Raw genomic sequence first — 16,224 nt, forward strand, 5'->3', positions numbered from 1 at the left:
CAGGTTGTTTGTGTTTGTCCCAACACTCTCCTCTTCATATTAACTGAACACACCACATGCCAACCACAACAGGAACACGCAATAGTAATTACATTCCTGCACACGGGGTTGGTGTCAGGAAGGGCATTCAGCTGTAAAATAGGGTCAAACCCATACGTGCGACACAGTTCGCACCCGCAACCGCACAGGTGTGGGGAAAACGGCAGAAGAAAAAGATAATCATTTAAAAATTCACGCGATTTTTTTATTATTTCACCCCCTTAAGAGGATTTTTTTAAAAAATGTGTTCATTTATTTTAGAAGAGATTCCAAGTACCAGTTTTAACGTCTGTAACATATTCAGTTTCTGAGAATATGTATCATCATGTAAAGAATTCAACTCCTTCCTCACTTCTTTTCACCCCTCTCTCCCCCCCCCCTCCCTTAAGTGGATTTTCTGGAAACAAAAATTTCTGTTATTTATTTTTAAAGGAGAATCCAAATACCAATTTTCATGTCTGTAACATGTTAGGTTTTTGTGATATATTGTAGATAATCTCGCTGCTGTAAGAATACTGGAGCTGACGTTGCCATGGTTACGGCAGTTCATTTCTTTATCCGGTTCCTAGAGCAGGGGTATCAATATCTCCATAACGGTTGGTTTTAGGGCCTTAAAACATGGTTTTCGGGCCCGTAGGGCTTACCGAGTTTTGTTCTTTGCGTCAAGGGGCTTAGAATGAGTTTTTCGTCCTTGCACGACAAATTCGATTTCGCTTATATTAGCCTATTTTATATTTTTTATCTCCCCCCCGTCGCCCCCCCCCCTCGAGTTGTTTTGAAAATAAAATATAGCCCATGTTACTCACTGGCAATGTAGCTTTCTATAGGTGGAGTAATTTTTAAAAATCGGTTTTGTAGTTTTTGACTCTATCCGTTACAAACAAACATACATACAAATTTTTCGTCTTTATAATATTAGTATTTATTTATTTATTTATTTTTTATTTATTTATTTATTTAATCTGTTTACCCTTTAGAGTTAGTTTTTCCTTCGAACTCAGCGTGGTTGGGGTAGTGGTGGTGCTGATTATTGTTTCAAGACGAAGTACAACTAGGCAACCATCCTCTATATAACACTAATCAGAGGGAAAAAATGGAAGGGATCCGACGCTTCGAAAAATGAAGGTATCGGTCAAATAATGACAAGGATTACGAAGGGCGTGGAAATGAAAGACTCCCTAGGCCTAGAAAACCTAATACCATCGGGGTCGGAAAAGAATAAGAGTTGACCAAGGGAGGTCGGATATGATAGATGAAAGTGAGGAGCCTGGCACAAGTAAGTGGAGAACTCAGCTGAGGGCCCCGTGGTTGCCAACCCACTCTCCAAAGTTCAGAGCCCCTGGGCCCCTTTTAGTCGCCTCTTACGAGAGGCAGAGAATGCCATGGGTGTTACTCTACCACCCCCACCCACACGGGGAACTCAGCTTCACGTAACCGGAACGACACTGTGGCTGAATAGCACACGTTAATCGCCGACCTGCCCGCGCACGTACTGTGTGTCCGCGGGACGCAATGCCCAGCGTGAGCACCTCTGCGTCTATGCCACTACTCCAGGTGGTGAACCGGTATGTTGAAGCGTAATGCAGAACTCCCCAGATATACGCAATTGCCGCTGAACCGTACATGCGGGTGCAACAGTGGTGCTTCTGCTGATTAGGAAGATGTCAAGCCATTTATTTATCAATGTCGCTAGCGTGACTGGATACGCTTAGAAGCGCGCAGCGAAAGGTAGCTGAAGCAATTGCCAACTTAAGAAATGTTTTGGCGCTGGACGAGACTGACCATTTCTGGAGAGTCTGGTTCTTGCGTGGATAAGTGTGATGGCGCTGTGAGATCTATCATACCCATGCGGACAAGATATTTGTCCTCTCGTCTGGTGATGTAATGGGGCTGTTGGGATGGTTTATGTTTGCGAGTTGGTCCCACCTTGATCCATCCATAAACCCCAGCCTTGATATATTACAGTAATCCCGAGTCAAAGTTGGCAGCCTGACTGTAGGACTGTCGTATCCTTCAACAGGGCATACCTAAACCGTATGTCTCTTTGACGTGGACAAGTCTGCAGTTGTGACTATTTTGTTACCTACTTATTTTTTCTTTCACAATACTGTTTGTTTCCATGATAGTCTGTATAATTGTTGTGATGGAAATCCATATTGTTAAATTCACTAACACACAAAGTGCTAATCACGGTTTTCCTTGCTGAGTCCTGGCATTTCTTCCTCTTGTGCCAAGCTCCTCATTTTATCTATCTATTTATTTATCTATCCTGTCCAACTTCAGCGGAAAGGAACTGGCCACCCTACCGTACATAAATCCGGCTCAGGCGCACCTCTGCGGAGGTTCGGACCTGCCTTCAGGCAGATGCAGCCTTACCTTACCTTACCTGTCCGACTTCCCTTGGTCAATGCTTGTTCTTTTCCGAATCCGATAATATCAGGTTTTCGAGGAGTAGGGAGTCTTTCGTTTTCCCACCCTTCGAGCACTTCACTTTCTTTTGCCGATACGTTCATTTTTGGAACTGCCGGACCTCTCCCATTTTCCTTCTGATTAGTGTTATATAGAGGAAGGTTGCCAAGTTGTACTTCCTATTAAAATAATAACCACCCAACAATCACCCCTCTCAAACTGCAACTAATATACTGCAGCTGTATGAGCCTGTACGTAGGTGCCTCGGTAAAAAAGTTTCGGAACCATATGTACGCCGGTGAGCGCTCTAAAAATAGGAAAGTTTTAAGATAGCTATCATTTTTAGGCAACATGTGCGACAGCTATGTTCAAAATCTCATTGTATAGCGAAATGATCAATGCAGACAGTAACAAGAATCTTACCAAATACAGTAGAGACAATACGCGACACTTACGGATTTCGCCTTGATAAAATGGGAGACAATTCGACGGTGGCGCTCCTAGTGACTTGACCTGAACAAATCGCGCTAAATTCAAATATCAATGGAAATGTATATACGGAAATGGATAAATAAATTACCTCTAGAAAGAAAGTGGTATTGAGATATTAACTTCGAAGTTGCTAAAGCAATTCTGGATAAATGAATGAAGAATTATTTAAAAGGTTATTATTCAAAGACTGAAATTAGACACATAAACAAGATATGAAATGGGCTGCTATGAAATGGCTTGATCTTTCATTTATGCATTACTTTTGTAGCTTTAGCATTCCTGGCTGAACTTTTACGGTTGGATTTGTCTTTTTTCTCATTTAAAAACATTGTATGATCACATTAAGACATTTGTCAATAAAAATATCGGCACATTCCTTACACATATGATGCAATGAATTAACATTTAATAGCTGGACAATTTTCCTCTTAACATGAAGCCTACTAACAGAAAGAAAATCTATAAAATTCCGCCTTTAATCTGAGAAGAGGGATTAAAGAAAGAAAAGTATGAAAATGTTGTCGATAGTGATGCTTTGAGGAATATTTACGTACAATTAGAGTAAAAATGTAACATACCCTTGGCTGTATAGTCGAGGATTTTTAAAGTCGCTGGCCTGGAAATGATCTGAACAGATCTTATAATTCTTATATATGCGTAACGTCCCTTCTTTCTTGTACATCTTATCCAAATCACTTCTGTAACATTTCAAAACCCACAGATCACACCTACAACAACACATCGGTATTGAAGGTTAACTGCTGCACTATACAATAAAATATGCGTATTACATTTTATGCGAGTTAAAATATGGGTCGAGCAGGTCAGAAGAGTATGAAGTACTATAAAGATCTCTGTCACTGGAAGAATATATCTGCAAACACAATATTACTTACATGTTCTTGTCACGAGGGAACCTGAAGAACGACAGCGTATTTTTCTCTACTTCGTAATTACTGCAGCCAAACACAGCACATACCTTTCCCCTCATTTTGAGAGGAGATATCAAGGAATGACACACGCTACTATTTAATTATGTCAACTCACTGAAAACGCATAAATAACACCAAAAACTTCACACAAAAATACACGTGCTCTTATGAGAGAATCAGTACTGTTCAGGTCTATCCGCTAGAGTGAGCTCCAGTAGCTGTCCCTCGATATCTCGCTCAGTGTCGCGTATTGTCTCTACTGTATTTGATCTTACCCAGGCATGACGTCGTGCGGTGATGCAATACTGTTCCGCAATCTTCAGGTGCTAAAATCGCCATGTCGCACGCCTAAAATAACAATTACTGTAACTTTGGACTCCGATGTAGTAACACGTTATGTACGGTGTCGTTTGATTCGCCTCAGTGAGATCTACGGGAAGAACTCAAGAAGTCAACAGTAACCATTTGAGAAAACTGGTTATGCGAAGATAAGCCAAATTTTCTCTTTCGCAAAATGTCGTGACATATGGATAACAAATGGCTTCAGAGTTATCGCAAACGCATACGAGAGGACAAAGCGGCTTTTAAGAATCTCAAAAAGTCCAAGATGACTATATCGATCGTTAAAAGGCTTAAACGGAGCGTCTCAACGGTAAGGCGACCGAGCATTGTGAGACGAGTTCCGCGCAACTAGAGCCGCAGCCGAGCGCGTCTACAGTCCAAGTGCTGGAAACATTCCAAACCCGCAACTAACATGCTGTACGCATTCTGCGTGGCTCCGACACAGCCCAGTTCGATTTTTTTCATGACATATGATAAGAACCCAATAATCTGATACGACAGTGTTCGCCTCGAGAGTTCTTTTTTCGAAAGGTGTCAAGAAGAATTTATTCTTCGATTAATAATAATAATAATAATAATAATAATAATAATAATAATAATAATAATATCCGACCCCTTGGCTGAATGGTCAGCGTTGAGGCCCTCGGTTCACATGGTTTCGGGTTCGATTCCCGGCCTGGTTTAATCGCGCCTGATTAATTCTTCTGGCTCGAGGACTGGGTATTGTGTTTGTTTCAACACTTCCCTCTTCATATTCAGACAACACACTATACTACCACCGGGTGAGTTGGTCTTGCGGTTAGGGGCGCACAGCTGTAAGCTTGCATCCGGGAGATAGTGGAATCGAACCCCACTGTCGGCAGCCCTGAAGAGGGTTTTCCGTGGTTTCCCATTTTCACACCGGACAAATGCTGAGGCTGTACCTTAATTAAAGCCACCACCGCTACCTTTCCAATCCTAACCCTTTCCCACCCTCCCGTCGCGGAAACCTTTGATGTGTTAGTGCGACGTTAAACCACTAGCAAGAAAAGGGAAAGAAACATCCGGGATATTCCGAAGGACTAAAGGAGCATTTGAAAAAGTTCATCTGGAAAAACTCCAGACTGAGTTGGTCAAGAACAACTCCATACATTTCTATCAGACTTAAAAAAAAAAAAAAAAAAAAAAAAATATGAAAGAATGCCAAGCAGCAAGTTCGAGCTTTAGTAACGAACGAACTGGACAATCAAGAAAACTGTGAGATACTATGGTCGGTCGCCTGACAAGAATGCGGGGTAAGAGGTGCGAGGGGTATCCGCGGCTGCGGCTCATGCGCCCATCTCAGGTCTCAAGGTCTGACAATAAACATCTGCTCCGTGACTCTTGCGAATTGAAGTTTCAAAGTGGCACAGCAATTGTGGCTTAGTTACACATATAGTATACTGTATGTTCTGCATAATGAACAGTTTAATAGTGAATATGAATCGATTCATTGATTCGCATTGTCTGTCACGACTGATGTTTGTAGCTAAGAGTGTAGTATCTGTTACTCGTGTCGTACCTACAAGCAGCTGCGACTTCTCGTCAGACGCCGATTGCTCTATTTAAATTCGAGGCACCCATTTAGCTGAACGTTGGTGCCCATATTACGGACATGTCATTACTTTATTTCAGTTAAATAGTCAGTTGTTTTATTTATTTATATTAATAATATTGCACACTAAGTATGTATTACTAGAATCCTTCTCCTTTAGTGATCGTATTTATATGTTCATAAGAACAATTACAAAAACAGATGATTATTGTTAATCGTTGTATTACGTTTGAGTTTTTAGGAAAGTAACAGTTATTTTAATTTCATTTTACCCCTGTGATCAGTGCTCAATGTATTGAAAAGAGCATCCTAATGGTCATTGTAACATAATATTAATTTGTTATTGAAATACGTTGTTTTGATTCTTCATGACGATATTTTCAAATGCCAGTAGGCTATACGTATTATCAAACGTTGAGTTGATCACCTAATGGCCAAATTGTACTAAGCTATACAGAAAGTTGTCGGTGATTTCATTGAAGTTTTACATTTTGGGTTTAATTACACTTTATTTAAAGAATCCTAATGTGAATTAGAACTTTTCCCGTCATAGTGGGTCTATTTGTTTTCCATATTGCTACCATATCACAGATCTACAATTTTTTGTGTATGTAATTGGACACATGAAAGGCTGTTCTTTCTTTCTTCTGTCCCGCGAAGCAACATGCTATCCGTGAGGAGGCTGGAGGGAAAATACTCTCCTCCACTATTCGTTGATGTCTTCCTTCCAGTCCATGTGTGAACGGCGAAATAACAGTTTATACGTCAGTAGATGTGCAACACTCCTTTTCTAGCTCGCGAGATGTGAGCGCTAATCGTCTGCAGTTCTGGCGTATGAAAGAACATTAAATTTACTTTCTGTGTTTCAGGTTGTGTGATTGTGTTCTTGGCAACCGTGCGATATCAGCTGATTTTTACGGAACTGTCAAGATGATCTGGTTCATTTTACCACCGCAGTTGTCATGTGTTGAAGGATGTCAGTCGGTAATAAAATGCACTATATTGATCGAAGATATGTGTTACTTATTTAAAGTCTATAATAGTAGTTCATTAGTTATTTCATCGTCTCCAGGGAGTCACAGTAGCTCAGAGGAAACGTTGTAGCCTAGATTATTTGTACCATTTGAGACGAATGAGACTGCGTACATCACCGCTAATGGCTGCTGTAGAGGTAAATATAACATTATATTAAACATATGGAATTACTATTACTACTACTACTACTACTACTACTACTACTAAATATTGTTACGTCCCAGCCCTGTGATAGCCCCTTTCGTTACTTCTTGGAAGGGACTAGTGAGTCAGCCGACCGGAGAGCTCCCAGCCGGCCTGGAGGGCATGTCTGGCATTTCCGTGTATTGTTCTCGTCGGCTGGCTTACCTGTGAATTTCTTGGAGATTCAACGGGAATGTTCCATCACTAGCCACCTCGCGTATGTTCTGGTTCACACCACCCGAGCTATACAAAGGAAGGCTAGCCGCGGACAGTCGGTCAGTGTTGGGCTCCGTGGTGGAGTCAGGGTTGGTACTGGACTCGGAATCAGTGTTGGACTCGAGGTCAGCGTTGGACTCCATGGTGTAGTCAGTGTGAGACTTAGTATATTGGGGTTTGGAGGCTGGGTTTAGGGCGACAGAGGTGTTGGCTGTGCTGCTTCCTTCCCATCCCTAGACCTTTCCTCTCCCATCGTCGCCATAAGACCTATCTGTGTCGGGGCGACGTAAAGTAAATAGCAAAAAAAAAAGTTCCTCTTCCCATAAACGAATATTTTCCCTAATTTGTCATCTTGAATTCCAACTTTATTTTCATACTGCGATCTTTCCTTCTTTTAAAAACTCCTATCAACCTTATACGTCTTGTTATGTCATTCCATGCCATCCCTCCGCTGACAGTTCGGAACATCCCGAGCAGCTCATTTCCTTACTCTCAGTTCTTCCTAGTCCAAAGTTTGCAACATTTTCGTACACTACTCTTTTGTAGGAAATCACACAGAACAAATCGAGCTACATTCGTTTGGATCTTTTCCAGTTCTCGTATCAAGTGGTTCTGGTGTGGGTCCATTACTCTGGAACCATACTCTAATTGGGGTCTTATTAGTCAATCGCCAGTAATCTGCATTTAGGGCAGTCGTCCTACGTGTTGTATTGCACCCTTTTAATACCGGTACGTACAGCATGAGTAGAGTCTTCAGGTGTTGCCTCGGCGCTCTTCCATACTAACAAAATGGGTCCTTTTGCTTTCTCTTAGGGACGCAGTTTGTTCTCCACCAGTTCATGGGTGCAAGAAGGGTTCTAACTACGGCTAAGCTACAGAAATGAAATAGTCTTGTCTATTTCAACTGTTCATTAATTGTAAAGCAAGAAATTAATAAAATCAAACTGGATAAATTAAAACAAGACATTGAAGACAAATGCTCACAATAAATTTTTTGACAGTTTAAACACGAAGCTTCTAAAAATATAAGAAATTCTGAAATTTGAATAAACTAATTCACAATGAAGTGATAACAAGGTTTGAAACTAAACATAGTTGTTTTGATAATAATTAAAACAATATTTTAAACTTGACATTTGCCATAATCATTTGAATTCCTTCTTATTCCGTTCACTCGTATCTGAATATTGATTGAACATTGTTGTTATAATGAGACACACTTCCTTAGAAAAAAATCAAAATCGAACAAATAACCCAATTATTAATTAATTATTTTTAATCACTGATAAAATCAATTTACACACTTGATTATAATTTAATTTTGATATTTCACCATCTGATGGTTTCCTTTATGAATTCATAACTCACAGCCATCGTGATCCACTTTTACTCATCTGATTAATTAATTAATCGAAAGAAAAAGGAGATCGATTTGACACACCGGTAATTAATTTGCTAAATGCAATGAAACTTAAATCAAGAGACTTATTGCATGGCAAAAACAACCTTAAGTGGATTGAATTTTAAATTAAAGAAAAACGACCTTAATTTAAATAACTGATTGTCTAAAAATGTTATGATAGTGACCGATCCAATGATTACTTCAAATAATATAATATTTACTTCATCTTCATCATTAGTCGTTGTGCTCATTACTGAGCGTCGTGACCTCATAACTCTATCATTTCCGTGTTGCAACCTTGACAAGATGTCTCCATCCCGAGCGGTTTTCACATTTCTTTAATATGATCTGAAGTGGTAGACTAATGATTTTCTTCACCTGATCTATCCATCTACTTGCTGTTCTTCCTCGTGGTCTACTGCCTTCGATTCTGCCTTGCAAAATTACCTTTTCGAAGTTCTCTCCGTCTCGTCTTAAAATGTGGCCAAGGAACTGGAGGTAACACTCACTCACACGGGAATATAGGCGTTTCTTGACGCAGAGTTCGTCCAGAATGGAGGCGTTAGTTCTTCTTTCTGTCCAGGGTACACTTAGCATTCTCCGCCAACACCACATCTCAAAGGCATCAATACGCTTTTTTGTCTTTAGCATTCACGGTCCAGGTCTCACAGCCGTACAGATAGACGAACACTAGTGATTCTACCAAGCGCATCTTCGTGGCGTTTGATATTGCTCGGTTCTGCCAGATCTTAGTAAGTTTAACCACTGCAGCACGACCTAAGACAATACGTCTTTTTACCTCTTTATCACATCTTCCCGTGTCATTGATGACAGACCCCAAGTATACAAATTCCTTAACTATATCCAGGTCCTTTAGGCATCCCGTGAGTTGGATTTGACCTTGCCGATCAACTACCATTAGTTTGGTCTTTTTTTATGTTTATCTCTACTTAATCACCTAATAATACTGAACTTGTGACAAAAATACTAAGAATTAAAATTAGTTAATTAATAAACATCAGTAAGTCCAATCTTACTCATCATATCAATCTCGAATACGTGTGTCAGTTCATATCAAAGTTTAAACTGTGAAATGCATACACTCTTTCGGTTTTATTTTTACCGGCTATAGAATTCACATGACTATCTTTGAACATTTCTCTGTTAATTATGGATACCAATCACCATTCAAGGACAACCAACTTTGGACCCATAAGTGTGACATAGTTGTGACCTAATGTCCCAAAATTTCATGTTACACAACCAACTGATCTAAGCTGTTCACACACTACGCACAAGATAGTGAATAACAAACAAAAATAATTCACCACCTGATGGTGGGTTGGATCCTCAAAATTTAAATTAAATTACAACTCATTGGCAATTGCTCCTAATACTGTTGGAAGCTAAATACGTCTCATATTTAAATTTGTAATTTCACTGGAAACTGGCTAGCTGGATTAATTTTCCCTCATCTAAATTTTTATACCAATACTTAAAACAACTGGATAATCTGTCATCATAATCAATTCCTTAGTCACTGTTATTTTGACCACTTCGAATTTGACAACACAAATGTCAATTCACATCTTAACTTAAAATTATAGGTCTATACATGTTTCAGTGACCTCTCTTTTATTTATTAGTTAGTCCATCCATCTGCCATTTTCTCTTTCTCCCTGTTGTCATAGCCATGTGTTCATACATGTCTATGAAATGCGGTTCTCATCTCAGCTATCGGCCCTAACTCTTATTTCTTAACCTAGCATGAAACACGGTCTTCGCCGTCAAACTATAAACAAACATGGCACGCTGTCTGGCGCCGTCCACAAACAAAAATAAACGAAGAAAAACTCTAAGAATGGAAACTAATAAATCTGTTCACACACGAAAAGAAAACCCTAACAACTAGGAATTTCCACTCACAATGACGGTCAAAAATCCTGGAAAACGATAGACATAAAAAATACATTCTCTCTCAGCAATGAATCAGTGGGTTTTAATTTACTATCACTTCACATGAAAAAATGCGCGAGGTCCGTAGATGCAGAGTGGGTCTCTGCCCACAAGTGGCCACTGCTGGTCCGTGGTTCAATAGCTCTGCACTCTGACCGGCCAACCGAGCAAAGGAGGGGTGGTCACGGCTCTACCGTGGCTCTACGCCTCTGCATTCGGGAGACGGGAAGGCTGGACCTCACGGCTGGCCCCAACCGTCGGCTCTCCTGAGAATGGTGTTCCGTGGTTTTCCATTTTCCTGCACAAAGGTGACAGTTCCTACTATAGGCCACGGACGCCAACCCCTTCACCTTCTCCGAGCATCTCCTTCACCGTAACAAATCTCCCGGCCGGAGAGACGGCTTCACCGTCTAAGAGGCCCGCCTCCCCCTTCAGGGGAGGAATGAAAACATTTTAGTAGTAGTAGAAGTAAAAATGCGCCTGGTAACCAGAAATGAATTATTTTCACCAGGAGCGTTAGGCTACTTCTTGAACCAAGGCACAATGCTTTTATTCTTGGTTCCCAGAATCTGAACTTTTACGACTTTACGGTGGACTCAGGACCATAAATGAACACTCACTATTTTACTGGAGAACTTAACATTCCCGCATGTGCCTAAAATTATCTAATTCAACACCTATCACAATGAATAATTACCATCTTCTTACTAAAAGTCGCTTCAGTACTTTACACCACAGTTCTAATACTTATTCTCTCGTAAAACAAATCCCATTTAAATAAAATACCGTAGATATTCATACCATAGGCTCATCGTAAAAACAAATATACATTAACTTCTGACTCTTCAACTTATTATCTCAAAAATAGACCTGACTCTCTGTAAATATTTATGATTAATTTTATTATTATTAGTAGCGAATTCTCCCAATATTGGAAGACGTTAAGCAAATAACTCAGTCATTTCTTCTGTGGGTTCTTCTTGTTTTTCCAATAGGTTTTCATTCTTTCCGAGAAGGCTTATTTACGTTCTGCCGACCACTTTGGTCTGTGCTTTGTTGTGGCAGGAAAGTAGAGGAAACACAGTTCAGTACGGCAGGTTTGACTCAAGTGGCACCTCTGCTTTGTAGGACATTTAAAAAGCAAGAGACTGAGCTCGATAGCTGCAGTCGCTTAAGTGAGGCCAGTACCCAGTATTCGGGAGATAGTAGGTTCGTATCCCACTGTCGGCAGCCCTGAAAATGGTTTTCCGTGGTTTCCCATTTTCACACCAGGCAAATGCTGGGGCTGTACCTTAATTAAGGCCACGGCCGCTTCCTTCCCACTCCCAGCCCTTCTCTGTCCCATCGTCGCCATAAGACCTATCTGTGTCGGCGCGACGTAAAGCAACTAGCAAAAAAAAGCAAGAGTATCCTTTTGCCCTTAAGGCTGGTGAACCAGCGACGGTCAACGTTGTAGGATCAGGCAGGCAATGGAAAACCACCTGAATAATATTCCCATGAGAGTATAATGATGGACATTAATGATGAGATATATGAGCTCCCTGATCCGATGACCAATCGACGCTGTGCTGGTTCCTGGCCGGCTTGAGTGAAATTGGCTACCGGGCAAAATTATGTACGTAAGCAGGCATCTTGTGCGAAATACGTTACTGGAATTATAGCTATCAATCTCTAGTTAGGAAGAAATTGAAATGAAAAAACTTTGAATATTAGAGGTATAAACTAAGCAGGGAAATTCCGCATTAAGAGAGAACTAGCTCGCGAAGACACCTTAGTATGTGGACTATCAGAAAAACACTGGAGGGAACTGGGACACTTTGGACACTCAAGGCATTGAGAACGTGACCTACATACCAGGTTTAGGTGCTTCAAGGAACGGGGTTGCAAATCTCGCGGAATATTAATATTTACCTATTACGGATCACATTATAAAAGTAACTTTGAACTCTCTTACGTAAAGACTGCACATTGTTCAAGTGATTATGCCAACTGCAGATGCTACAGATTAAGAGGCAGAAGTCATTTACCAGAAGATAGAAGAACCCACTCAACTATTACTAAAAAATGGGGCGGTTTCAACGTTAGTCACGTTCGAAACGTGATTTATGAAATAGAAACTCAAGAGGCGAGCACTAGATACAGTTTGCAATTAGCCACTATCTCACGATAATAATTTCGTGTGGCTATTTCTAGGCGAGTGCAGCCCTTGTAAGGCAGACACCTGATCAAGATGTGTTTAAAAAAATCAAGAAAAGTTGAATTGGATGAAGTTACAGTTACTTACTATAACGTTGATCAGACTTGGCTCCCCATAAAACAAAATATTCAGGATGCCATAGAACCATGTACACCTAGCGATAACCTCGTATTATGGAAACACTGGATGTCCAAAAAAACTGAAAACTGTTAGAAGAACATAGGCCTTTAAAGGCAACTTCTGATGCTCACCAGGTTAGAACTATTAATGAAATAAAAAGTATGACACAAACATCATCTGTCGTGAGGTAGAGAACATATGCGCAGCAACAGTTCCAAATAACTGTAAAGTTCTGTATCTTGCTCTGAAATTCAAACCTACATTTCAGATGATCGAGAACAAAGATGGAGCAAACCATCTGTGATGTTACAGAACTCGTAGAGGTATAGAAGGACCACCGCTCTACCCCTTTCAGTGATACGAGTGCTCATAACACAATGGAATATCAGATGGATGACAGTGGAACCTGAAATAATAAGAGGGAAATTCAGAAAGGGAGTAAATATCTTGAAAAACTGCAAGGCAATAGGTGGAGATGTGATTACGGCAGAAATCTTTCTTTTTTCGTTACAATTTGCTTTACGTCGCACCGACAAGATAGGTCCTATGGCGACGATGGAATAGGAAAGGGCTAGGAGGAAGCGACCGTGCAAGCTGTTAGCTACGTGACCTAAACCGCACAGCCACTTGCTCGATACAGCAAAAATCATCAAGGCAATGGGAGATAACGGTGTGGATCTATTTCTTCATCTCTGTGCTCAAATATGGGCCACCGGACAGTGGCCAAACGACTGGTGCTACTCTACTTTTGTTCCCCTGTATAAAAAGGGATCTCCACTGACTGCCAATTAACCCTAGATTAATCACTCTCGTGTCTCATGCCAGTAAGAATCTTCTCAATCATACAAGAAAGATTAAAATCTTACCTTCTGCCACATATAGTATTTTAGAAGGACAATCAGGTTTTATTTCAGGTAAGATCAAAGCTTTCGATTCGGAGAAATGGACCAAACGCCTGACAGGCATATGACAACAAAATGGCCTTTTCCCAAATACCTGAGGTCGGCATGTAGTACGGATTCCGCCCAGATGCCGTATGCCTTTCCTGAGGCCAGCCCTGTGTAGAGGGATTCACTAACCGCTGGATGTTTCTGTGGTGGTTTGTAGTGTGATGCTTTGTACGTAAATGAAGATGTGCATGTCCCCAGCCAGAGAAGTTAACCAAATGCGGTTAGAATCCTTGATGCGGGTGTGAATCAAAGTCGGAGCCCTCTGAACCGATGACCACTACTCTGACCATTAACCCAAGGATCCAGACGAATACTAAAAATAATCAACTGAATGAAATTACTGGAACCATCTGAACAAGGTGATTTAAAAGGATATTTCTTGAATAGTAGATTCAAGCTTTTCACAATCAAAAGGCTATATTCAGAGATAATACCATAAATATCGTCAGATCATCTACAGCATAGGTAGCCAACGATAGAGCCCCGCTCCTTTAGCCAACGGTATGAGCGCGGGAAGAACCGAGAGCAGCTGACTTCTAATAGTTTGTGCTGTAAATACTTGTGCTTGTTGAATTCGAACTGAGCCAAGATTGAGCCTGGGGTCAGCACCTCAACCAAAGTAAGACCAGTTAGTAAATTAATCCCATACACATGCGAGCTGAAAAAAGCAGCTAGTTAGATTAAGCCTACACTCAGCCCTAAAACCCTAAGGATACCCATACTTATGCCAAGAGCAGTCAGTTATTGTGAGGTTGAACTTAAACTCTAGCTCAGCTCTAAGGATACCCAGACTTGTGCCAGCGTGAGGTTAAGCCTAAAACACTCTAGCTCTGTTGAATGTCAGATTAAAAAAGAAAATCTCTGTCACATGTAGCAGAAAAATCTGTATTACAGTTATAGATTCGAACTCTGATCTCTCTGATTTAGTCACCGTGACAGAATAAAAAATCATGGATTCGAACCCTGTTGTCTCTGTTCAGCGTCAGAATAAAAATCTCTAATACATGCAACACATGGAATTGAACCTTGATCTCTCTGATTAATGCTAGAATAAAAAATACCTAACTCCTTATTTCGTGTGCTGTCTACAAATGATTCATGGCACAAACACATGATTACCATCACAGAAAAAATGACATGCATGGAATTTAACACCGAAACTCTCTGATGTGTAAGATAACAACAGCCTATACATGATAAACGCAGTACTTCTTAATTTCGCTAGTACATTTCTTTAGTGTTATACGCACACGCAGCACTCTCTATCGTAAAACCGAACACACACACAAAATATGGAATTGATTGTTACATAGAAAAAATATTTGTGGGGCAAGCAAATGCTGTGAGTTAGCCCTTACACACGTATATTTCATCACTATGCGCAAGCACACGAGTTTAATTCTCTGCACACTCCATTCACATGCGCACATTAAAAATAGATACAGCATTCATGTTTTTTAGTATTTAATTTTGATTACCGGTACCTTTGATACTTACATGTGAAAAAGAGGAAGATTAAATAATCTTTTAAGATGATTTATGTGGGTGTGTGCTCTGCGTGAAGCCATAGAAAGAAATAAACTTGTGCCTGTTAGGTCAGTGTAACGCCTACACTCTAGCTCAGATCCTAAGGTTACCCAGACATTTTGTTTTGTATACTATGTCCACTTTATTTTCTTTCACACCCTCCTGTATACCATATATAAATATACATTTCCTCGTACATTCCTGACTACTGATTGATTCCTCTTTCTTCTTTTTAATCACCTCCTCTCCCAAATGTTTAACCTTCTTCCTCAATAGCACAATATCATCCTCATTACTCCCCACCTTAGACACTGTCTCACCCATTTTTTCCTGGATCCACCTCTTCATACCGTCAAACTCTTTTGATAGATCCTGAATCATCTCCTTGATCTGGCCCATTTGGCACGCTCCTTTAATCACCTCCTTGATGTCTTCGATATCGTACCGACTAATATTTCCACTTGTATTCAGGCCGGGATTTATTGCCACGCCCCCAGTAACTAGTAACACTGTTACCATAGCTGCCACGAAAACCACTTCACTCATACTTCCCAGATCACCCTTGCACTCCATTCTATTTGTTGCTTTCTTCTTCAAACTCCTCTGCCATCTTCCAGTTGCGGCTCGATATTGCTCCACTGCAATCATTCCTCGGCACACGCCACTCAGCACGTTCGCTCTCAATGCTTGCTTAGGCTAGACTGGTGAACCGAAACAGTGATTTTACTCTCCCACAATGTATACAAGACCAACCTAACTGGAAATCGTCCAATCTTGATGGAAGTCTATTTCTAAAACATTTTTCTTATGTGCATTTTTTGATAGGGGGATTAATAAGGGAGATATCTTGA

The sequence above is a fragment of the Anabrus simplex genome, chromosome 6 (genome assembly GCF_040414725.1).
Source record: "Anabrus simplex isolate iqAnaSimp1 chromosome 6, ASM4041472v1, whole genome shotgun sequence".
NCBI classification, from domain to species: Eukaryota; Metazoa; Arthropoda; class Insecta; order Orthoptera; family Tettigoniidae; genus Anabrus; species Anabrus simplex.